Raw genomic sequence first — 24,959 nt, forward strand, 5'->3', positions numbered from 1 at the left:
CAATGTCAAGTGGTGAAGAAATATACTACACCTCTTTACTAGGTGAAACTGCACATGGCAAAGAGCATGGATATGGGGGGTGGAAGGGTAGAGGGAGTGTTGGAAGGGAATTGGGCCAGTTACTCAATGTATCACACTAACCATAATAATATTAATAACATGGTTATTGTGGAATCATTAACTCTGAAAACCCAAAAAGCAACTGTCTAACAGAGTCTCACATTAGCAAAGCGATGTGGCTTAAAGGTGAGAATGCAATGCTTTGAAGTCTTATATTCATTCTAATTCCAGCTTTGGCATTTACTGACTATGTGGCATTGGAATAGTTATCCAGTCTTCTGTGCCAATTTTCTCATCTCTAAAATGGGGATGATAGCAGGATTGTGGTTAGAAATAATTTAAGTACAACAGCAGTACTAGAAATCTTGCCTGTATTCCATAAATGGTAGTTGCTACTTATCATCATCCTGAGAACACTCTAAACCAGCAGTTCCCAACCTTTTTGGTACCATAAATGGGTTTCATGGAAGACAAGTTTTCCATGGACCGGAGGAGAGGGGTGAGGTGGAGAGGGGGTTGTTTAGGGATGAAACTATTCCACCTTAGATCATCAGGCATTAGATTTTAATAAGAAGTGCACAACCTAGATCCTGCGCATATGCAGTTCACGATAGTGTTCATGCTTTTATGATAATCTACTGACTGTTGATCTGACAGGAGGCACAGCTCAGGTGGTAATGCTCGCTTGCCTGCAACTCACCTCCTGCAGTGCAGCCCGGTTCTAACAGGCCAGGGACTGGCACCGGTCCATGGCCTGAGGGGTGGGGACCCCTGCTCTAAACTACATTTCACAATAACCAAACTGTAATGTTGCAGGATGGGGGACCACAGATTAGTGCTTCTCAAACTTGACTGCACATTAGAATCACCAGGGGAACTTAAAAAAATCCTGATGTCTAGCCAACTAAGTCAGAATGTCTTGGAGAAGGGCCCAGGCACTACTCCCTTTATTTTTTAGAATCCCTAAAAAATTCCAGGGTGCAGCCAAGTTCAAAAAACCTTGTTATGGATAACCAGCTGCCAACTAAAATCCACTTATTTCCACTCAAAGTATAGAGTAGTTGAGAAATGACTGCCCAGCTTGGTTTGGTCCTGTGACCAGTCCTAGCCAATGGAATGTGAGAAGTAATATGTGCCATGTTTCCCACAATAATTTTGTAACAGACATATTACCAAACCAGAAAACATTACTTCAACTATTTATTCTGTTCTCTGGTAAAACCTATCCAGTATCTTTTAAATTATGTACACCATTATAATTTGCACATTCCTTCAGATGTATTCTTTCAACCTGATTCTTCCAATATTAGTGCCTCAAGGTACTTATCAGTGATAATGATAAACTGCAGAAAAGTCAACACCAGAATTTCTAGCAATGCTCTCCCTTTGTCCAGTTCTTAACTGAGTAAACATTCATGATCAAAAATCAACCAACCAAACAAAAAGCTCCTGGTTTTGACTGAGTCTTTACTTAAGGAAATCTCTATTCAGGGTTAACTTCCTGAACCAAAGAAAATAGCATTTGGTCAAATATACTTATGACTAAAATGCAATTTGGCAACAAATAAGTCAAGTACTGGTGAAATTCTGTATCTAACCACATCCCATATTCTTCTGGTTTTATTCATACCTTATCAGTCACAACTACTTCTTCCTCCTCCTTAATTAGCAGCGTTTGGGTAAAACGTAATTAAGTTTTCTATATGGACCACACTTTTACTGTCTTGTATTTAAATACAAAAGCCTTTTGCTTGAATTGCTTTTATGCCTGTCTCCATCCCAATCTTCCCTGGAAAGGCTTCCATGACCAGAGAAGCTGAGTTAAGGGCCTCTCTCTCCTCGATCCCAACTGCTAGAGTGTTCACTTTGAAAGATGGGCAGGAGTAGTATCCCATTCAGTGTTGTACTCCCAATGCCAGGTCAGTGCTAGGAAGTAAAGACATACAAAAAGGGTGAAACAAAGATCTCTAATTCCGTGGATGTATTCCCTCCTTTTGAGGACCTAACGGTACTTTACTCTTATTTCTTTTTGGAGAAGTCTCTCTTATCCACATTCTAGAAGACTATAGGTAATATGAAACTAGTATTTCTGAGAAAAATGAAATACTAGAACGAGGCAGGGAAAACAGCCTGAACTGTATCTTTAACAGAAAACAAGGATGGAATGCTAGAAAAGTAAACATAAAATGTTACATTACTAAGACAATCCAACAAATGAATAACACAACTTAAATTCACATTTTTTCCCTCCAAAATATTATTTCCTCTTTAAAAGATACATACAAATCCTGAATTACAACAAATCCATGGTAGATCGGGGTTTAGGCTATTAAGGGCAAAAAGGATTACATACTTGCCATATTCCTGTCCAAAATGTTGTCTTATGGAAATGAAGCCCACTCGTTACTAAGTACTAGGAAGCTCTTAATGACCCAGGGTTAACATAATCTTTTCCTTTTCTGTAGAAATAATTCCAGCAAGGTGAGAGTATTTTCTTCTACTGAATGCTAAAATATGTTAGTTACATAAACTTTAAAAATGCCCTCATAAGAAGCTTTTTCACCAGCAAATTGTTTCCCCTAAATCTTACTGGCCTAAACTCTTAATAATAAAAGCTTTGTTTTAATAATTCTGTAAGTCCAGCTCCTTTCGGGTGGACAAAGAGGATATACAACAGCATCTCTCAAAAGTAAACTATTTTATTCTCAATTGCCAGCTTACTGGTTAACTGGTCCTTCAAAGCTCTAGAAAGTGCAGGTTATCGAGCACAGACATAATCATTATAATACTGCTCAGGACTGCTCTGTCTCCAGCATGTTTACTAATTATAAACTAAATAGTCTTTTTTGTGACAGTAGAGATATCATGGATCGTTTCTATTCAAGAGTTTCATCATTCCTACTAATGCCCACTGGAATAATTTAAAGTAACAGTAATAACTTTATCTTATTTTGTTCAGAAAAAGCCCCAAGTTCCTTAAGTTCCTTAAGTACAAGTTGGAAGGCATCAAACATCTCGGATTTCTACCTCGTGCTAATGTCAAACTACTTGGAAAAAGGGTACAAGCTTCCTGGTCATTATTTAACTGATCATTATACAGTGACCATTAATCATCAAATAACACCCTATCTTCGTTCATAAACATAGCAACTACCAGTCAAACTGTACAATGTGAAAGAGTGGTTCTGAATTCGAATGTAATTAATCTGGCTCCAAAGGTAACGGAGAACTTTGAGTCGGACTGAGAAGCCTCTGCCTCCCCTTTTACTAACACAATGCCGCGCACAAAGAAGGGAGGCGGCGACCCAGTTCCAGCCTCCGGGGATAGATCTGCGGCGCACGGTGATACCCACTCAGTTATCTTCCAAAAGACCCACAAGCGGCTCCCGGAGTCTGAGCGGGGCTGTCAGCGCCGGATCGCTCCCAGCAGGCCGAGCAAACAAGCGACCGCGAGGCCGAGGAGCGTGACGACGGACTCCCGGATCCTAGTGTGTTGGACGCTCGAGACAAAACACCGCAGGCCCCAGTGCATGAGGAGAAGCACAGCCTCCTTTCCCACGACCCCACTTTATCCCCGGAGGGACGTGGTGGTCCGGGGTTCGCTAGTCCGGGATCGGGAAGGGGTGGGGAAGACTCGCGCAGCGGCTCCCTCTCAGCCCTTGAGCTTCCCGGGCTCCAGGACAACCAGCGTCCTCCCTCCCTGGTCCCGGAGGCCAAAGACCACCTCCCTCCCTCCGACCTCTGACCCCTGACCTTCCATCACCCAAGCGCCTACCCAAGCTGGTTCTCCGAGCCTCTTGAGTCTCTTTGCACCAGGCCTGCGCTCCTCTACAGACCCAGCAGATCACGGGCACGCATTCGCCACCCACCGAACATGGGCTTGAGGTGGGCACGAGCGCTTTTTGCCGGAACGTGTAGGGGTTCCCCGGCAGACCCAGAAACCACAGCGCCTAGCTGCCGGGCGCGCGCTGTAGCGTGGGGTCAAGGCGAACGCGCTCGTCAGAGCACCCCGCCCCCTTTCTCCTGCGCTGGCTTCATGAGTCTCTTCTGCGCAAGTTCACACTGTTAAAAACTTGCTGAGGATACAGTGGAGTCTCGCGATAGCTCTGCCCCACGCCATTAGAGAACACAGGATGGCTGAATGCCCGAAGTAGGGGGCGGGGCTCCCCTTGAAGCGAAGGACGTGTGTGATTTGTAGCTCTAATAAAAAGGCAGGGGCCAGGAGCGGTGGCTCACGCCTGTAATCCCACCACTTTGGGAGGCCGAGGCGGGCGGATTTCCTGAGGTCAGGAGTTGGAGAACAGCCTGGCCGAGATAGCGAAACCCCGTCTCTACTAAAAATACAAAAATTAGCCGGGCGTTGTGGTGCGCGCCTGTAGTACCCGCCTGTAGTCCCAGCTGCTCGGGAGGCTGAAGCAGGAGAATGCTTGAACCTGCGAGGCAGAGATTGAGTAAGCCGACATCTCCCCACTGGGTGATAGAATGAGACTCCGTCTCACAAAAGAAAAGCAGAAAAGAATTCTGCAAAAGCATCTATTTTACTGCTATAAAGCAGCCACTAAGTAGGTACGAATAAAGCTTCTCCCCCTCAAAAACAGACTTTAAAGGGAAATGTGAATAAATATTCAAAGATGAGAGAAACTATTAAATACATGTGTTGCGCTGAAGCTGGCCTTCCACTATTGGTCTTTTTTCCTCTCACCTCTTCCTCATAGAAGTGAACTTAATGTTGGAATAACTCTGAGAGGCTTCAGGGTCAGGAGCCTGTGAAATAACCCTGAGGAAACACTGGGGACTCAGTACTTAGTTAGTGAGTACCTAATAGCAGCTTTTCTGCTGTGGAGGCCTTTTGGGTTGTGTGACCACAGAAGCACTTGAACTAAGTTCTTGCCCAAGTGAATATCGGTTGTAGTTGTGTTAGACAGTCCAGGGTAGTCCATATTTTACTTAGTATATTCCTTTATCACAGATACGAAGCTGTTTCCATAAGCAAATCCCCGCCTCCTTTTATTTTGCTTCCCTTTATTGTACTTTGCAGATAATATGTTTTTCTATAAATCGAAGCTTTTTGGCAACCTTGACTCAAGCAAGTCTGTCAGCATCATTTTTCAAGCAGCATGTGTTCACTTGCTGTTCATCTGTTATGGTGATCTATGATTAGTTGTCTTTGATGTTACTATTGTAGTTTTTTGGGAGCACTACAAACTCTGCTAATAGAAGATGCTAAACTTAATAAATGTTGTGTGTGTTCTGAAAGCTTCACTATTGGCGCCTGTCTCTCTTCCTCTCTTCAGGCCTCCGTATTCTTTGAGACACAACAATATTGAAATTAGGCCAATTAATAACCCTACAATGGACTATTAAGTGTTCAAGTAAAAGGAAGGGTGGCACATTTCTCACTTTAAATCGAAAACCGAAGGAATTTAGTGAGGAAGCCATGTCGAAAGCTGAGATAAGCCAAAAGCTAGGCCTCTTGTGCCAAAGTTAGCTAAGTTGTGAATGCAAAGGAAAAGTTCTAGGAGGGAATTAAAAGTGCTACTCCAATGAAAACACAAATGATAAGAAAATGAAACAGCCTCATGCTGATGTGGAAAAAGTTTTAGTGGCCTGAATAAAAGATAAAACCAGCCTCAGCATTCCCTTAAGCCAAAGCCTAATCCAGAGCAAGGCCCTAACTCTTTTCAGTTCTGTGAAGGCTGAGAGAGGTGATGAAGCTGTAGCAGAAAAATGTGAAGCAAGCAGAGGTTGGTTCATGAGATTTAAGAAAAGAAGCCATTTCCATAACATCAAAGTACAAGGTGAAGGAGCAAGTGCTGATGTAGAAGCTGTGGCAAGTTTTTCAGAAGATCTAGCTAAAATAATTGAAGCAGGTGGCCACACAAAACAACAGATTTTCCGTGTAGATAAGACAGCTTTCTGTAGAAAGAAAAGGCCATCTAGGACTTTCATAGCTTCAAAGCTTCACAGGACAGATTGACTCTCTTGTTAGGGGCTAATGCAGCCAATGACTTGAATTTGAGGCCAATACTCATTTATCATTCTGAAACTCCTAGGGCCCTAAAGAGTTATGCTAAATCTATTCTGTCTGTACTCTATAAATGGAACAACGAAGTGTGGATGACAGCACATCTACTTGACAGCATAGATGTACAGAATATTTTAAGCCCACTGTTCAGACCTACTGCTCAGAAAAAAAAAACATTTCTTTTCAAAATATTACTGCTCATTTATAATGCACCTGGTCACCCAAGAGCTCTGATGGAGATGTACAAGGAGATTAATGTTGTTTTCATGCCTGTTAACACAAAACCCATTCTGCAGCCCATGGATCAAGAGTAATTTTAACTTTGACATCTTATTATTTAAGAAGTAATAAGGCTATGGATGACATAGATGGGAATTCCTCTGATGGATCTAGACAAAGTAAATTAAAAACTTCTGGAAAACATCCACCATTCTGTATGTCATTAACAACATTTGAGATTGATGGGAGAGGTCAAAATATCGTTAATAGTAGTTTAGAAGAAGTTGATTCCATCTCTCAGGGACTCAAAGTCTCAGCTTTGAGGGGATTGAGACTTCAATGGAGGAAGTAACTGCAGATGTGGTGGAAACAGCAAGAGAGCTAGAATTAGAAGTGGGGTCTGAAGATATGATGGAACTGCTGCAATCTCATAGTAAAACTTTAACGGATGAAGAGTTACTTCTTATAGATAAGCCAAGAAACTGGTTTCCTGAGATGGAATATACTCCTGGGAAGATACTGTCAATGTTGTTGAAATGACAGCAAAGGTTTTAAAATATTTCATAAATTTAGTGGACAAAGCAGTCCAGAGTTTGAGGGGATTGACTTGAGTTTTGAAAGAAGTTCTACTGTGGGTAAAATGCTATCAAAGAGCAGTTCATATCATGGAGGAATATTTTGTGAAATAAAGAGTCAATTGCTGCAGCCAACTTTTTTAAGCAATATTTTTTAAGCAAGTTTTTTTTAGCAATAAAATATTTTTTAAGTTAAGGTAGATACTTTTTTTAGACATAATGCTATTGCACACTTAACACACTACGTTGTAGTGTCAGTGTCACTTTTATATGCACTGGGAAACAAAAAAAATATCCTGTGACTTACTTTATTGCAATATTTGCCTTATTGTGGTAGCCTGGAACAAAACTTGTAATATCTCCAAGGTATGCCTATAGATGGAAATCAGTTACCTTATTCCAGGATTTATGAGGCAAGCTGGAAAAAGTAGTGCTAATGCTGGAACAATGGGCAAGTAGGATCCTCCTTCCTTGGCAAACCAATCATTTTATCAAATACAAGGTGATGTAACCTTGCTTCTGGAAGTGTAATTTGCAACTTGCTATTTAAACATATGATGTGCTGAGTAAGGTTATCTTTGATAGTTTTATGTCACTTCTCAGCATTGGAGCAGATAATTAGGCCCGAAGTTTGGTTGAGTCTATCCAACTAGTGCTAGGCAGAAATATTTAAAAATAAGCACAGCATCATTTCACCTTTGTTCACCTTGATTGGGGTAATTTATATATGTAATCATGGTAATGTCCATGCAAGATATTAAACTTCAGATCCAGTTGTCTGTTGTATGGAGATGCAATTTCAACTGTAGAGATGGAATTCTGTATACTACCATTCAGTGATTATAATGAAACAAAATTCTTTTAAATTTTCCAGCGTTCAATCCTATATTTACCAAATGCTCTGCATATTCTTTGAAAAATTTCTCTCCGGAATAATATTTTTCATCAGAGCTAATTTCAGAAAACATGGTTCATGATTGCACCTTGGCTCTCTGGCAGCTCCCAGCTGTGAGACACCTGTTCACCCCTGAGTACACTGAGTTCATCCACCTATTAGATGCTAGTGATCTAATGACATTCCGCAAATCAGAATGAACTGATTGAACATCGTGCATCTTGACAGTGAATAACTGAGTGTTCATGGAGTTCATCTGCTCCTTCTTGAAACTATAATATGAGATCAGTCAGACCACTTTCTTCCTTGTATGGTCTCACTAGCTTTAGCTGTAGGTTCATTTTCTTTTAGGGACAGTGGCTTTATTCTAGCCATACCCCTAACTGGGGCATCTATTTTACAAATGAATATTCTAAGTTGTTCTCAAGGAGGAGGACTAGTTGAGAGGGAGTAGAGGAGTTAAGGCAAATTTAACTCCCTTTAGGGACAGAAACAAGATAAATGATGATTTATCAGTGAAGAACTTTATATTTTGCAAAGCCCTTTTATGTTTATTTTTTTATTTGATTCCTAGACTAGTAATAGGCTTTTAAAATTTCCATTTTACAGGAGAGCAATCTGAGACTCAGAAATTTGGTAATTTGCCACAATTTAGCTGTAAGAGAACAAGAGGACCTAAAACTCTTTATTCCTCTGTCTAGGCTATTGTCTCTTATTACTAAATCATGTTGTCTATCAAATAAAAATATACAACTTAGTCCTCAAACTTACTAAGTAATCATGGGCAAACTGAAGGCAAGAGGTGTGTCATTACTTAATGACATAGGGCTTGTATATCAACAATAAGGATCATTCAGTACAAACACTGTGTTCTTCTGAATAGATCATTAACAAAATGACTAGAGAAATTTATTCTGTATTCTACCTACCTTTGCCAGCTCTCTGGAAACAAAGTAGGTGGCCCACCCAGTATGACTGGGGATTCCCAAAGATGACTCCTTGTTGCCAATTCCTACTACCAACCTGTCTTGGGACTGCTTTCCCTTCTGACAAATTGAAAATATTAGGATCAAAGTCTCCGCTATTCTGGAATGAATTACAATATCCAAAACCACTGGTAGAATGCATGTAGTACCAAAAAAAGAGTGGGAAGAAGAAACATGGTTTTGGAAAATTGGTGCTAGCAGGGGTCATCAGCTATGCTGAAAGGAGTGGTATCAGATCAACCAAACATAAAATGGTACCAAGGGTTGGACATGCTTTGCAGGAGCATGAGCAGGATATATCAGGGACAGGAGGTGTGCGAATTGAACCCAAATCCTCATTTTTAGAACTTTACAGCTTTTCCCTAGACTAGACCTGGATAGATTTAATTGTTAATTTTGTTTCATTTTTCCTTGATGATTTACAAGTTGGATTGGTTACAAGTCCAAAGTTTGTTCGGTTCCCCCTGCTGCAAGCTCAGCCTGAAAACTAAAAACTCAAGCTGTGTTCCTTCTGCCTCTCATAACTTCTAAAGCAAAACTTGTAGTCTGTACACAAAATGCTGTAATGGACATGAACCTATGATAGTGTTTGTTTCAGGTGTGAATAAAGCAACGATTTAAATTAGGTAAAAGCAAGAAGGTTGAAGGTGAATCTGCTGGTAAGGAAAGATAGGAGATTATATTCAGTGTTTAACAATGAAGATAGTATAATCTGTATCATAGGCTCTCCTTCCCGCCATCCCAGACCCTCCCCACCCTCCATACCCAACTGTTACTTTTTCCCCTAAGGCATATTTTTTCAATTAATCTTGTCAGTATGGTGTTAGGCATTAAAGAATAGGAATATTGTCGACAACTCTGTTGATACTTATGACTCTGAGTAATATTTATTATGCAGTTTTGAGATCTACAAGTAAAATATTCTCTGAGTATTTCAAGGGTCACTATCGTGTCATTTTGAAGTACAAAAATAGTGGATAGCACTTCCAGAATGCATCTAAGACCTCAAGAAATCTTTTTTTTTTGATGTATATATATAAATTTATTATACTTTAAGTTTTAGGGTACATGTGCACAACATGCAGGTTTGTTACATATGTATACATGTGCCATGTTGGTCTCCTGCACCCATTAACTCTTCATTTAACATTAGGTATATCTCCTAATGCTATCCCTCCCCTCTTCCCCCACCCGACAACAGGCCCCAGTGTGGGATGTTCCCCTTCCTGTGTCCATGTGTTCTCATTGTTCACTTCCCACCTATGAGTGAGAACATGCAGTGTTTGGTTTTTTTGTCCTTGCGATAGTTTGCTGAGAATGATGGTTTCCAGCTTCATCCGTGTCCCTACAAAGGACATGAGCTCATCATTTTTTATGGCTGCATAGTATTCCATGGTATATATGTGCCACATTTGCTTAATCCAGTCTACCATTGTTGGACATTTAGGTTGGTTCCAAGTCTTTGCTATTGTGAATAGTGCTGCAATAAACATACATGTGCATGTGTCTTTATAGCAGCATATTTTATAATCCTTTGGGTATACATCCAGTAATGGGATGGCTGGGTCAAATGGTATTTCTAGTTCTAGATCCCTGAGGAATCGCCACACTGACTTCCACAAGGGTTGAACTAGTTTACAGTCCCACCAACAGTGTAAAAGTGTTCCTATTTCTCCACATGCTCTTCAGCACCTGTTTCCTGACTTTTTAATGATTGCCATTCTAACTGGTGTGAGATGGCATCTCATTGTGGTTTTGATTTGCATTTCTCTGATGGCCAGTGATGATGAGCATTTTTTCATGTGTCTTTTGGCTGCATAAATGTCTACTTTCGAGAAGTGTCTGTTCATATCCTTTGCCCATTTTTTGATGGGGTTGTTTGTTTTTTTTCTTGTAAATTTGTTTGAGTTCATTGTAGATTCTGGATATTCGCCCTTTGTCAGATGAGTAGGTTGCAAAAATTTTCTCCCATTCTGTAGGTTGCCTGTTCACTCTGATGGTAGTTTCTTTTGCTGTGCAGAAGCTCTTTAGTTTAATTAGATCCCATTTGTCAATTTTGGCTTTTGTTGCCATCACTTTTGGTGTTTTAGACATGAAGTCCTTGCCCATGCCTATGTCCTGAATAGTATTGCCTAGGTTTTCTTCTAGGGTTTTTATGGTTTTAGGCCTAACATTTAAGTCTTTAATCCATCTTGAATTAATTTTTGTATAAGGTGTAAGGAAGGGATCCAGTTTCAGCTTTCTACATATGGCTAGCCAGTTTTCCCAGCACCATTTATTAAATACGGAATCCTTTCCCCATTGCTTGTTTTTGTCAGGTTTGTCAAAGATCAGATAGTTATAGATATGTGGCATTATTTCTGAGGCCTCTGTTCTGTTCCATTGGTCTATATCTCTGTTTTGGTACCAGTACCATGCTGTTTTGGTTGCCGTAGCCTTGTAGTGTAGTTTGAAGTCAGGTAGCATGATGCCTCCACCTTTGTTCTTTTGGCTTAGGATTGAGTTGGCGATGCGGACTCTTTTTTGGTTCTATATGAACTTTAAAGTAGTTTTTTTCCAATTCTGTGAAGAAAGTCATTGGTAGCTTGATGGGGATGGCATTGAATCTATAAATTACCTTGGGCAGTATGGCCATTTTCACGATACTGATTCTTCCTACCTATGAACATGGAATGTTTTTCCATTTGTTTGTATCCTCTTTTATTTCTTTGAGCAGTGGTTTGTAGTTCTCCTTGAAGAGGTCCTTCACGTCCCTTGTAAGTTGGATTCCTAGGTATTTTATTCTCTTTGAAGCAATTGTGAATTGGAGTTCACTCATGATTTGGCTCTCTGTCTGTTATTGGTGTATAAGAATGCTTGTGATTTTTGCACATTGATTTTGTATCCTGAGACTTTGCTGAAGTTGCCTATCAGCTTAAGGAGATTTTGGACTGAGACGATGGGGTTTTCTAGATATACAATCACGTCGTCTGCAAACAGGGACAATTTGACTTCCTCTTTTCCTAATTGAATACCCTTTATTTCCTTCTCCTGCCTGATTGCCCTGGCCAGAACTTCCAACACTATGTTGAATAGGAGTGGTGAGAGAGGGCATCCCTGTCTTGTGCCAGTTTTCAAAGGGAATGCTTCCAGTTTTTGCCCATTCAGTATGATACTGGCTGTGGGCTTGTCATAGATAGCTCTTATTATTTTGAGATATGTCCCATCAATACCTAATTTATTGAGAGTTTTTAGCATGAAGAGTTGTTGAATTTTGTTAAAGGCCTTTTCTGCATCTATTGAGATAATCATGTGATTTTTGTCGTTGGTTCTGTTTATATGCTCGATTACATTTATTGATTTGCATATGTTGAACCAGCCTTGCATCCCAGGGATGAAGCCCATGTGATCATGGTGGATAAGCTTTTTGATGTGCTGCCCAATTCAGTTTGCCAGTATTTTATTGAGGATATTTGCATCGATGTTCAACAGGGATATTGGTCTAAAATTCTCTTTTTTTGTTGTGTCTCTGCCAGAAATCTTACTGATAATAATCTTAACATAAAATGATGCTTGCCAGGAAATGAAGAACCTTTCCAAAGCTTCCGTCCACTAGCAGGGCAGCGCGATGCTCTGACTTCCACATTTGTGTGTTGTTTAGGTCACCTTGGGACAATGACAAAATTAGATCTGAATTCCATTTCCTTTAAGCCCTGTTAAATTTCTGAACTCCTCATTAGGCCTTTAAATAAATTTAAATACTTAAATATTTTTAAATACCACAGAATAATAGTATATAATTACTAATTATGTTCTTTTGTCTGTTTGTTCATTTGTTTTTTAGGATGGGGTCTCACTCTGTCTCCCAGGCTGGAGTGCAGTGGTGCAATCTCAGGTCACAGCAACCTCCGCCCCCTGGGTTCAAGCGATTCTCTTGCCTCAGCCTCCTGAATAGCTGGGCTTGCAGGTGTGCACCACCACACTTGGCTAATTTTTATATCTTTTAGCAGAGACAGGGTTTTGCTGTGTTGGCCAGGCTGGTCTCGAACTCCCAACCTCAAGTGATCTGCCTGCCTGGGCCTCCCGAAGTGCCGGGATTATAGGCGTGAGCCACTGCACCCGGCCTAATTATGTTCTTATGCCATAACACCCCCATGTTGACTATGAGCTCCTGGGAGTTCATTTTTAAAAAATAAATCAAACCATCCAACCATCTCAGGTAACTCCAGTGAAACCAATACAGAGACAGATGTTTGGGAACCACTTGAGCAGATGATCTCCAGCTTATGAGCTAATTGATTCCTGGTTGGCTAAAAAAGTGAGCTTATGTAAATCAAACCCTTATTTCTTGTAGCCACAATGTTATAAACTGGGACTTCATTCCTGGAAATCTGTTTCATACCTTTAACATACCAAAAGTGTCGTGAAAATAAATAGAAAAAAAACCTCCACAAATACAGGTGTTAACAGCCGTATCTTAAGTACATGAAACAAAACTCCTAATTGGAAAATATATCCTAAATAATGTTTTGAGAAATTTTTCAGCGTTGATTAAAATGCCTGAAGTGTCTTAAAACATGATTTCAAAGAAGTTGGGACTGAAGATGCCTTTTTTGAAAAATAAATATTTCAGAAATGAGTATTTTTAGACATTCTTCATGTTCCGAAATACTATTGAATTACCTTAAAATTTGGAGACCTCTGAATTACTCAGCCTTTTGAGTAATTGTTATTTTAATGAAGTCTTCTCTAGCTATATAATATGATTCTCTATTTTTTGACAGTACTGATTTTTTGAAATGATATTTCTCTTGTCCAGAAGGAGAAGAATGTAGCCAAGAAGACAGATTAAAACATAATTGTCCAATGGGTTCAAATAGAATGAATTGACAAGGAAGACAATTCACTAGTTGTGTTGTGCTGATGGGAATCACTTTTCTGGATGGGTCAGACAGCGTAAAGCTTTCTAATTTTCCCAAATGATAATAAAGAGATTTGGGTGCCTCAATTATTTCCCTCCTTTCCTGTGGGGTACTGTAAATATAATAGTTGTGAGTTCATGAAGTAAAGGTGAGTTGCAGAAGTAAAGACCAAAGGAGTTTCCTTAGGATTCACATCATTTAGGGCTCTTTTTTTCCCTTACAAATAGAAAAAGCATACAGAGGCCGGGTGCAGTGGCTCACACCTGTAATCCCAGCACTTTGGGAGGCTGAGGAAGGCAGATCATGAGCTCAGGAGTTTGAGACCAGCCTAGCCAATATGGTGAAACCCTGTCTCTACTAAAAATACAAAAAAAAGCTAGCTGGGCATGGTGGTGTGCACCTGTAGTCCCAGCTACTCGGGAGGCTGAGGCAGGAGAATCGCTTGAACCCAGGAGGTGGAGGTTGCAGTGAGCCGAGATTGGGCCACTGCACTCCAGCCTGGGCAATAGAGGGAGACTCCGCGTCAAAAAAAGAAAAAAGAAAGAAAGAAAAAGAAAAAGGATGCAGAATCAGACCCTTGTCCAAGACACTGAAATTTAATGGGGAAAATCATAAAGATAAATTTTATCACAGTGGTTATATATTCTGCAATACGTGGGGTGAGTATTGAGTATTTCCTAGCCAAGGGCATAGTTCTCAAATTTCTAGTAGAGTGAATCAGACTCTGCAGACAGGTTAAAAATCTTTGACCCAACACTTACTAGCTGCATGTCTTTGGACAACTCATTTCTCTTTTTGAGTCACAATTTAAAAAGTATAATTGGAATAGAAACACCTTCTTTAAGCTTATTGTGTATTGTATGCACATTTGCTCATATACAAGGTGGAAATTTTTTTGCAATTTTCAGAGCTGAAGCTCAGGAAAGCAAAAAAGAAAACGTCTCATGGTCAGGGTTTTTCAACCTCAGTGTTACTGACATTTCGCATGAGATAATTTGTTATGACGGGCTCCCCTGTGCATTGCAGGATATTTAGGATCATCCCTAGTCTCTACCCACTAAATGCCAGTAGCAACCCCCCACCACAGTCATGACCATCAAAAATGTCCCCAAACACTGCCAAACATCCTCTGGGGGATAAAATCGCCTCTGGTTGAGAATCACTGAGCTAGATACTTGTATCTTTGAATCCTCAGTACCTACCAGATTACCTTGCAGACAGTAGGTGTTTAATAAATGTTTGTGTTAATGTAAGTGTTCACAACTGGGTTTTATTGGTAGGTAAATACCGCTGATATAGACTTTGAAACTTTCATCTTTGGATAGAATATTCAGATGCTTTAGCATCATGTCCACTCTTTAAATAAAATTTGTCTAAATTATACTTATCTTTTCTAAACAGATCTTGATAAGTGAAATGAGCTTATTTACTCTTTTCATATGCTTTTCTTGTATATTTCTTAATGTTTCATATTTACTCATTAAGTTATATGATAGATACTGTGATGATTTATTTTCTATACCTCAGCCAATGCCAATAATAATCCATACAGTGCAACCAACTTTGATGATGTAATTTCACATGTATGACATGACTTCATTTAAAGATTTTCTTTTCATAAGTTACTATAATTATATCAATTTAAAGTTTTTATAAAGCTGGCATCTTTTTAAAAAATCTTAGATTATTAAATTGATGGGTGGTTTTGATTAAATGAATTTTCAGGTGGACAGAGAAAAAGGTATGATGATTTACTCAGGATTGAAAAATCCTTGGAACAATATAGAGGATTTGCATTTACTGTATTGGGAACCTTAAATATACTGTGTCATCCTGGATTCTGAAGGGACACACTGAAAAATTGTGTTTTAAATTACTAAAGCTAGAATGTGAAAATGTCAATAGACATTTAATATTGGTAACAATTAATATTATCTATTAACAATAGATAATTAACATTAATTAGTATTATCAATAGATAATATTAACCTAACTTCTTCTGTGGCGGTAAATTTTGTGGAATATGGCAAACTGTCTAAAGCTATTCTCTTTAGAAGTAACTCTTTTAAGATTTTTATTTTTGCTTGATTCTATCTTGGAAGGCTACTAATTTATTTTGGGGGGTTTATCTAAGGGAGGAGTAGAGTTCTTAGCACATAGGAGGCATGGAGTAAATTTCATTGTTCTACTCTCTATTCTTTACTCTTCTCAGCCCCAATGTCTGCTTGATGACCAAGTTCTGACCATGAACTTTCATTATCCTAGTTCATATTGCCTTTGTCCATATTCCCACTGGAGTACTGCAACAGATTAAAGGTCACCCTGCCTCAAGTCATGTGCCCCTCTACTCAATTCCTTTCCACATGTCTGTATTTTTTTAAAACATATCTGATTAAATTATTTCTTCTGCTTACTATTCAATAACTCCACATTTCCTTCAAGATAAAGTCTAAATTCGCTTGATCAGTAATGAGTTTTCCGACCTGGCTTCTACCTATCTGCCTTTCTTTATCCTTCATTATGTTCTTGAATTCTGTACTGAAACCATACTGGGTTACTTGAAGCTCCTCTAGCACTATTATCTCCTCTCCAGGTATGTATACATGCTTCTACTTCTGTCTATAATAGTCCCATCCATGGCCGGGTGTGGTGGCTCACACCTGTAATGTCAGCACTTTGGGAGGCCGAGGTGGGCGGATCAGGAGGTCAGGAGATGGGGACCATCCTGGCTAACACAGTGAAACCCCGTCTCTACTAAAAATGCAAAAAATTAGCTAGGCGTAGTGGTGCATGCCTGTAGTCCCAGCTACTCGGGAGGCTGAGGCAGGAGAATTGCTTGAACCCAAGAGGTGGAGGTTGCAGTGAATGGAGATCATGCTACTGCACTCCAGCCTGGGAGACAGAGTGAGACTCTGTCTCAAAATAAAATAATCCCATCCAATTCAGGCCAGCTCACAACTTTTCACTCCTTTCATACTCACTGGGCCTTGTTTCAGACTACCTTGCCTTGACTTTCCTAGTGTGAGTTACTGTGCTCCTTTTTTTGCTTTCTCGGTATGTTGTGGAGGTGCCTCTCATGACATTTTTGGCACTGTACTGTAATTGGCTATTTACTTGTTCGTCTTGTTTTTAGTAGACTGTAGGCTCCTTGAGGGCAAGGGATATGTCCTATTCATCACTGAATCCTCATTAACAGGGAGCCAACTCAGTCAATAAATTTAAGTTCTTCTCTTCCTTCTGTTCCAGGTTAGGATCAGAGGACATATTTACTCTGAACATGATATGTTCAGCTTCATTTTCTGGATTCTGGAGGTTGATGTCAAGAATGGTAAAAATGATTCTGACTGCATTGAGTGACCTTATCCTGAGGGTGAGAGAACTGCTTGTTGGAGGGGCTAACCTGTTTGCATCTGTCAGAATTATACTGTCAGCCTAGCTGACTGCCCTGTGGAAAAGTATTTATCTTAATATAAAAAAAGTAGGCATCTCTTAGATAGTACTGTCCAATAGAAATATAATGTGAGCTACATATGTATTTTAAATTTTCTAGTAGCCAGATTTAAAAAGTAAAAAGGAATAGGTGAAATTAGTTTTATTAATAATTAATTAAGAAATTTTATTTAGCCCATTATACTCAAAATATTATCATAATGTAATTGTTATAATTGTATTTTTTATTGTAACATATAATCAATATAAAAGTTCTTAATGAGATATTTTATATTCTTGGTTTTTGTACTTGATCTTTGTAATATGGTTTCTATTTTATTCCTATAGCACATCTCAGTTTAGACTAGCCACTTTCAAGCACTTAAGAGCCACATATGGCCAGTAGCTACCATATTGGACAGTGTAGCTTTAAAAGCTTAAGTAGAACATGTTAACATAGAATAGGACTGCAAACATTTCCAGGGTTTTCCTTCAGAATCCTTGATGCTGAACTGAGATGTCTGCCCCTTAATGAAGGAGAAAACTAATGAACAACAGGTCACAGGATTGAATAGTAAGAAGAAGAGTGAGGAAATGTACATGAATGGCATCACGGATCTGGTAGGTCTCAAGAAGCAAAATCCAATTAAGAGAAAGTCCTCTTAATCATGTTTGACTAAGGGCCAGATGGCCTGATGTAGCACTTTCTAGACTGTGTGAGATGCCAGCAAAGGTTCCAGGGAAAAGGGTTAAGTGGCCAAATGTGTCTGACTAATAATAGGTTAAGTAGGTGGAGGTGTAGCAGGTTTTTTCCCTGAAAGATTTGCAATAGTTTAAAAAATATATGTATAGTTAAAATTATACAAGTAGTCCATGAATGTATTCACTTAAAAAATTAAAATACTACGAAGTCTCTCCTAGATGCTTAATCCTACTTCCTACCCAAAATGTGTATCATCCCAAATTTTATTGCTGTATTGGAAAAGATCTTTCTAGATCTTTTTCTATATATTTACGAACACACATATGCACTTAGAAATACTTAGAGTGTTTTTTGTTGGATCATACCATAATAGTGCTCCTCTTTATTTTTTTCATTTAACAATATATCTTGGATTTCCATATTAGACACACACACACACACACATGCACACACACACATAGCAAGTCAGGGTTTCAGCATAAAATAGAATGCGATTGAAATGGTTCAAGAGACTTTAGTGAGGAGTCTACCATAGAAGAATTGGCAGAATCGAGGGAGCTAACATGAGAGAGTGTGCCACCCAGAGACTAGCAACAAGGAAGCAGTTATTAGCCCTAACCTGAAGAGGGAAGAAGAAATAATATTACTTACAGAGAGAGCTGGCTGTCCAAAGGGAGCTGGAGTCTTAGAGGGTTGCAGCTGTGATCAGAAATGAAGTACCAAGCAGGGAGAGAACAGGTGAGAAATTGTCTGACCTGTCTTCCTATCTTCTACTGGTATCTCCTGTTGGCTGAAGATCATGGAAAGCCAGCTGTGATGCAGCTCAGGTGATGAGTTTATAGAAATCAGTCTCTCAGGGAACAGTTTAGAGCAGAGAAAGGCAGAAAATGTCTCTTGGGATCGAGAAGAAACGGAGACCAACCAACTGTCACTATTGCCTTTTTTTTTTTTTTAGATGGAGTGTTGTTCTGTCACCAAGGCTGGAGTACAGTGGTGTGATGTCTGCTCAGTGCAACCTCTGCCTCCTGGGTTCAAGCGATTCTTCTGCCTCAGCCTCCCGAGTAGCTGGAGCTGGGATTACAGGTGCAAGCCACCATGCCTGGCTAATTTTTGTATTTTAGTAGAGATGGGGTTTCACCATGTTGACTAGGCTGGTCTTGAACTCCTGACCTCAAGCGATCCACCCTCCTCAGCCTCTCAAATTCTGGGATTACAGGCATGAGTCATGGCGTGCAGCCTAGACAACTGTCATTATTGCCTTTCAAAGTTGCTATGCCGATTATTCTCCAGCCACCAGTATGTGAGAATACCTGTGTCCCCATAGAGCTGTGAATACTTGAGATCAAAGATTCCAGAGCTTTTCTTAGCTATTTGACCTTGGAACTCTTTTTTTTGTTCCTAAAATGCTAGTAACATCTTGTTGACAAAACATATATTGGGAAACATCCATCTACTAGATAGAATAGTCTTTGAAACCATCCACTTAACAGCTGTGTGACTTTGGTCAAGTTCCTTAGCTGCTCTGAACTTCAGTTTCTTGGAATTAATAATATCTACTTTGCAGGGTTCTTGACAAGACTAAATGTACTTAGGACAGTATCTGACCCATAGTAGAAAGAGAAAGTGGTAGCTAAAAATAGGGATTGTGGGAACAGAATGTATTTTACCAGGTTTTTAAGGATAAATTTCTTTTTCAATTCTTAAACTTTTCTACCAAATTTCCCTGTGGTCAGAGAAAGGTCTGCTATGTCATAGGAGCCTCAAGATGTGGCCTTTGAAGCCATCTAGCACACTTGTGAAATGGGTTTTATCTTTTAAAAATCACATAAGTAGGCCGGGCACAGTGGCTCATACCTGTAATCCTAGCACTTTGGGAGGCCAAGGCTGGCAGATTGCTTGATCCCCGCAGTTTGAGACCAGCCTGGCAACATGGCGAAACTCCATCTCTATTAAAAAAAAGATAAGTGAAAAGCATATAAATATTATGTTCAAATCAATAATTTATTTTCTAAACTATAAAATATATTTTAATTGTCCAAATATTGATTATATTTTAATTTTGCCCAAGACTTCATGTAAAAAAATTACCATTTTACATGAAGCCTTTGGGCAAAATTTGTGAACAAGAAGATATGCCTTCTTTATATCATAGTTTCAAAGTAAGTTGCTAATTATGCTACATTGAGGAACTCAGCTAGAAGCAGTACTGCCTTATTTATTTAAAAATTACTTCTGAGCGGAGGCGGAAGTTTCAGTGAGCCGAGATCGCACCACTGCTCTCCAGCCTAGGCGACAGAGGGAGACACCATCTCAAAAGAAAAAAAAAAATTACTTCTGAGCATATATTGAATGTGAGTCACCATGCTAGGAACTGGGAATAAAATGGCAAAATAGACAAAATTTTTCTCCTTGAGGAACTTAGAGTTGAATTGGTATAGGCAGATAACAACAAGCAAATCAACACAGAAGGAAGTTGATTATGGAAGTGATATTTACTCTGGAGAATTTTATGAAGAACCCATGCTGAAGTTTTTTTTATTATTATTATACTTGAAGTTTTAGGGTACATGTGCACAACATGCAGGTTAGTTACGTATGTATACATGTGCCATGTTGGTGTCCTGCGCCCATTAACTCGTCATTTACATTAGGTATATCTCCTAATGCTATCCCTCCCCCATCCCCCCACCCCACAACAGGCCTCGGTGCATGATGTTCCCCTTCCTGTGTCCATGTGTTCTCATTGTTCACTTCCCACCTATGAGTGAGAATGTGTGGTGTTTGGTTTTTTGTCCTTGCAATACTTTGCTGAGAATGATGGTTTCCAGCTTCATCCATGTCCCTACAAAGGACATTAACTCATCATTTTTTATGGCTGCATAGTATTCCATTGTGTATATGTGCCACATTTTCTTAATCCAGTCTATCATTGTTGGACATTTGGGTTGGTTCCAAATCTTTGCTATTGTGAATGGTGCCGCAATAAACATACATGTGCATGTGTCTTTATAGCAGCGTGATTTATAATCCTTTGGGTATATATCCAGTAATGGGATGGCTGGGTCAAATGGTATTTCTAGTTCTAGATCCCTGAGGAATCGCCACACTGACTTCCACAAGGGTTGAACTAGTTTACAGTCCCACCAACAGTGTAAAAGTGTTGCTATTTCTCCACATCCTCTCCAGCACCTGTTGTTTCCTGACTTTTTAATAATCACCATTCTAACTGGTGTGAGATGGTACCCCATCGTGGTTTTGATTTGCATTTCTCTGATGGCCACTGATGATGAGCATTTTTTCATGTGTCTGTTGGCTGCATAAATGTCTTCTTTTGAGAAGTGTCTGTTCATATCCTTTGCCCACTTTTTGATGGGGTTGTTTGCTTTTTCTTGTAAATTTGAGTTCTTTGTAGATTCTGGATATTAGCCCTTTGTCAGATGAGTAGATTGCAAAAATTTTCTCCCATTCTGTAGGTTGCCTGTTCACTCTGATGGTAGTCTCTTGCTGTGCAGAAGCTCTTTAGTTTAATTAGATCCCATTTGTCTATTTTGGCTTTTGTTGCCATTGCTTTTGGTGTTTGAGACATGAAGTCCTTGCCCACGCCTTTGACCTGAATGGTATTGCCTAGGTTTTCTTCTAGGGTTTTTATGGTTTTAGGTCTAACATTTAAGTCTTTAATGCATCTTGAATTAATTTTTGTATAAGGTGTAAGGAAGGGATTCAGTTTCAACTTTCTACATATGGCTAGCCAGTTTTCCCAGCACCATTTATTAAATAGGGAATCCTTTCCCCATTGCTTGTTTTTCTCAGGTTTGTCAAAGACCAGATAGTTTTAGATATGTGGCATTATTTCTGAGGCCTCTGTTCTGTTCCATTGGTCTATATCTCTGTTTTGGTACCAGTACCATGCTGTTTTGGTTGCTGTAGCCTTGTAGTATAGTTTGAAGTCAGGTAGCGTGATGCCTCCACCTTTGTTCTTTTGGCTTAGGATTGACCTGGCGATGCAGGCTCTTTCTTGGTTCCACATGAACTTTAAAGTAGTTTTTTCCAATTCTGTGAAGAAAGTCATTGGTAGCTTGATGGGGATGGCATTGAATCTGTAAATTACCTTGGGCAGTATGGCCATCTTCACGATACTGATTTTTCCTACCCATGGGCATGGAATGTTCTTCCATTTGTTTGTATCCTCTTTTATTTCTTTGAGCAGTGGTTTATAGTTCTCCTTGAAGAGGTTCTTCACATCCCTTGTACGTTGGATTCCTAGGTATTTTATTCTCTTTGAAGCAATTGAGAATGGGAGTTCAGTCATGATTTGGCTCTCTGTTTGTCTATTATTGGTGTATAAGAATGCTTGTGATTTTTGCACATTGATTTTGTATCCTGAGACTTTGCTGAAGTTGCCTATCAGCTTAAGGAGATTTTGGGCTGAGATGATGGGGTTTTCTAGACATACAGTCATGTCATCTGCAAACAGGGACAATTTGACTTCCTCTTTTCCTAATTGAATACCCTTTATTTCCTTCTCCTGCCTGATTGCCCTGGCCAGAACTTCCAACACTATGTTGAATAGGAGTGGTGAGAGAGGGCATCCCTGTCTTGTGCCAGTTTTCAAAGGGAATGCTTCCAGTTTTTGCCCATTCAGTATGATATTGGCTGTGGGCTGGTCATAGATAGCTCTTATTATTTTGAGATATGTCCCATCAATACCTAATTTATTGAGCTTTTAGCATGAAGTGTTGTTGAATTTTGTCAATGGCCTTTTCTGCATCTATTGAGATAATGATGTGGTTTTTGTCATCGGTTCTGTTTATATGCTAGATTACGTTTATTGATTTGCATATGTTGAACCAGCCCTGCATCCCAGGGATGAAACCCACTTGATCATGGTGGATAAGCTTTTTGATGTGCTGCTGCTGGATTCAGTTTGCCAGTATTTTATTGAGGATATTTGCATCGATGTTCATCAGGGATGTTGATCTAAAATTCTCTTTTTTTGTTGTGTCTCTGCCAGGCTTTGGTATCAGGATGATGCTGGCCTCATAAAATGAGTTAGGGAGAATTCCCTCTTTTTCTATGGATTGGAATAGTTTCAGAAGGCATGGTACCAGCTCCTCCTTGTACCTCTGGTAGAATTCGGCTGTGAATCCATCTGGTCCTGGACATTTTTGGTTGGTAAGCTATTAATTATTACCTCAATTTCAGAGCCTGTTATTGGTCTATTCAGATATTCAACTTCTTCCTGGTTTAGTCTTGGGAGGATGTATGCGTTGAGGAATTTATCCATTTCTTCTAGATTTTCTAGTTTATTTGTGTAGAGGTGTTTATAGTATTCTGTGATGTTAGTTTGTATTTCTGTGGGATCTGTGGTGATATCCTCTTATCATTCTTTATTGCGTCTGTTTGATTTTTCTCTCTTTTCTTCTTTGTTAGTCTTGCTAGCGTTCTATCAGTTTTGTTGATCTTTTCAAAAAACCAGCTCCTGGCGACGTGATGGCGGGTGCCTGTAATCCCATCTACTGGGGAGGTTGAGGCAGGAGAATGCTGTGAACCCGGGAGGCGGAGCTTGCAGTGAGCTGAGATCGCGCCACTGCACTCCAGCCTGGGCTACACAGGCAGACTCCGTCTCAAAAAAAACAAAACAAACAAAAAAAAAAAAAAACAGCTCCTGGATTCATTGATTGTTTGAAGGGTTTTTTGTGTCTCTATTTCCTTCAGTTCTGCTCTTATCTTAGTTATTTCTTGCCTTCTGCTAGTTTTTGAATGTGTTTGCTCTTGCTTCTCTAGTTCTTTTAATTGTGATGTTAGAGTGTCAATTTTATATCTTTCCTGCTTTCTCTTGTGGGCATTTAGTGCTATAAATTTCCCTCTACACACTGCTTTGAATGTGTCCCAGAGATTCTGCCATGTTGTGTCTTTGTTCTCGTTGGTTTCAAAGAACATCTTTATTTCTGCCTTCATTTTGTTATGTGCCCAGTAGTCGTTCAGGAGCAGGTTGTTCAGTTTCCATGTAGTTGAGCGGTTTTGAGTGAGATTCTTAATCCTGAGTTCTTGTTTGATTGCGCTGTGGTCTGAGAGACAGTTTGTTATAATCTGTGTTGTTTTACATTTGCTGAGGAGTGCTTTACTTCCAACTATGTGGTCAGTTTTGGAATAGGTGTTGTGTGGTGCTGAAAAGAATGTATATTCTGTTGATTTGGGGTGGAGAGTTCTGTAGATGTCTATTAGGTCCGCTTGGTGCAGAGCTGAGTTCAGTTCCTGGATATCCTTATTAAGTTTCTGTCTCCTTGAACTGTCTAATGTTGACAGTGGGGTGTTAAAGTCTCCCATTATTATTGTGTGGGAGTCTAAGTCTCTTTGTAGGTCTCTAAGGACTTGCTTTATGAATCTGAGTGCTCCTGTATTGGGTGCTCATATATTTAGGATAGTTAGCTCTTCTTGTCGAATTGATCACTTTACCATTATGTAATGGCCTTCTTTGTCTCTTTTGATCTTTGTTGGTTTAAAGTCTGTTTTATCAGAGACTAGGATTGCAACCCCTGCCTTTTTTTGTTTTCTATTTGCTTGGTAGATCTTCCTCCATCCCTTTGTTTTGAGCCTATGTGTGTCTCTGCATGTGAGATGGGTTTCCTGAATATAGCACACTGATGGGTCTTGACTCTTTATCCAATTTGCCAGTCTGTGTCTTTTAATTGGAACATTTAGCCCATTTACATTTAAGGTGAATGTTGTTATGTGTGAATTTGATCCTGTCATTTTGATGTTAGCTGGTTATTTTTTTCGTTAGTTGATGCAGTTTCTTCCTAGTCTTGATGGTCTTCACAATTTGGCATGTTTTTGCAGTGGCTGGTACCAGTTGTTCCTTTCCATGTTTAGTGCTTCCTTCAGGAGCTCTTTTAGGGCAGGCCCGATGGTGACAAAATCTCTCAGCATTTGCTTGTCTGTAAAGTATTTTATTTATCCTTCACTTACGAAGCTTTGTTTGGCTGGATATGAAATTCTGGGCTGAAAATTCTTTTCTTTAAGAATGTTGAATATTGGCCCCCACTCTCTTCTGGCTTGTAGAGTTTCTGCCGAGAGATCAGCTGTTAGTCTGATGGGCTTCCCTTTGTGGGTAACCCGACCTTTCTCTCTGGCTGCTCTTAACATTTTTTCCTTCATTTCAACTT

The 24,959-nt window shown here is 39.6% G+C and overlaps 2 protein-coding genes across 3 annotated transcripts in view; one reads left to right on the forward strand and one right to left on the reverse strand.

Moving 5' to 3' along the window:
• SHPRH (SNF2 histone linker PHD RING helicase) overlaps window positions 1-4,111 on the reverse strand; it is a 79,626-nt gene extending 75,515 nt beyond the window's left edge. Inside the window, exon 1 of one of the 2 annotated variants that reach the window (XM_031012329.3) lies at window positions 3,836-4,111. The gene's annotated coding sequence lies outside the window, so the exon portion shown is untranslated. The other variant, XM_019029966.4, reaches the window with a different exon arrangement.
• GRM1 (glutamate metabotropic receptor 1) overlaps window positions 3,804-24,959 on the forward strand; it is a 478,923-nt gene continuing 457,767 nt past the window's right edge. The window contains exon 1 of the mRNA XM_055391792.2: window positions 3,804-4,626. The gene's annotated coding sequence lies outside the window, so the exon portion shown is untranslated. The remainder of the gene's footprint in view (window positions 4,627-24,959) is intronic.

The sequence above is a fragment of the Gorilla gorilla genome, chromosome 5 (assembly GCF_029281585.2).
Source record: "Gorilla gorilla gorilla isolate KB3781 chromosome 5, NHGRI_mGorGor1-v2.1_pri, whole genome shotgun sequence".
NCBI classification, from domain to species: Eukaryota; Metazoa; Chordata; class Mammalia; order Primates; family Hominidae; genus Gorilla; species Gorilla gorilla.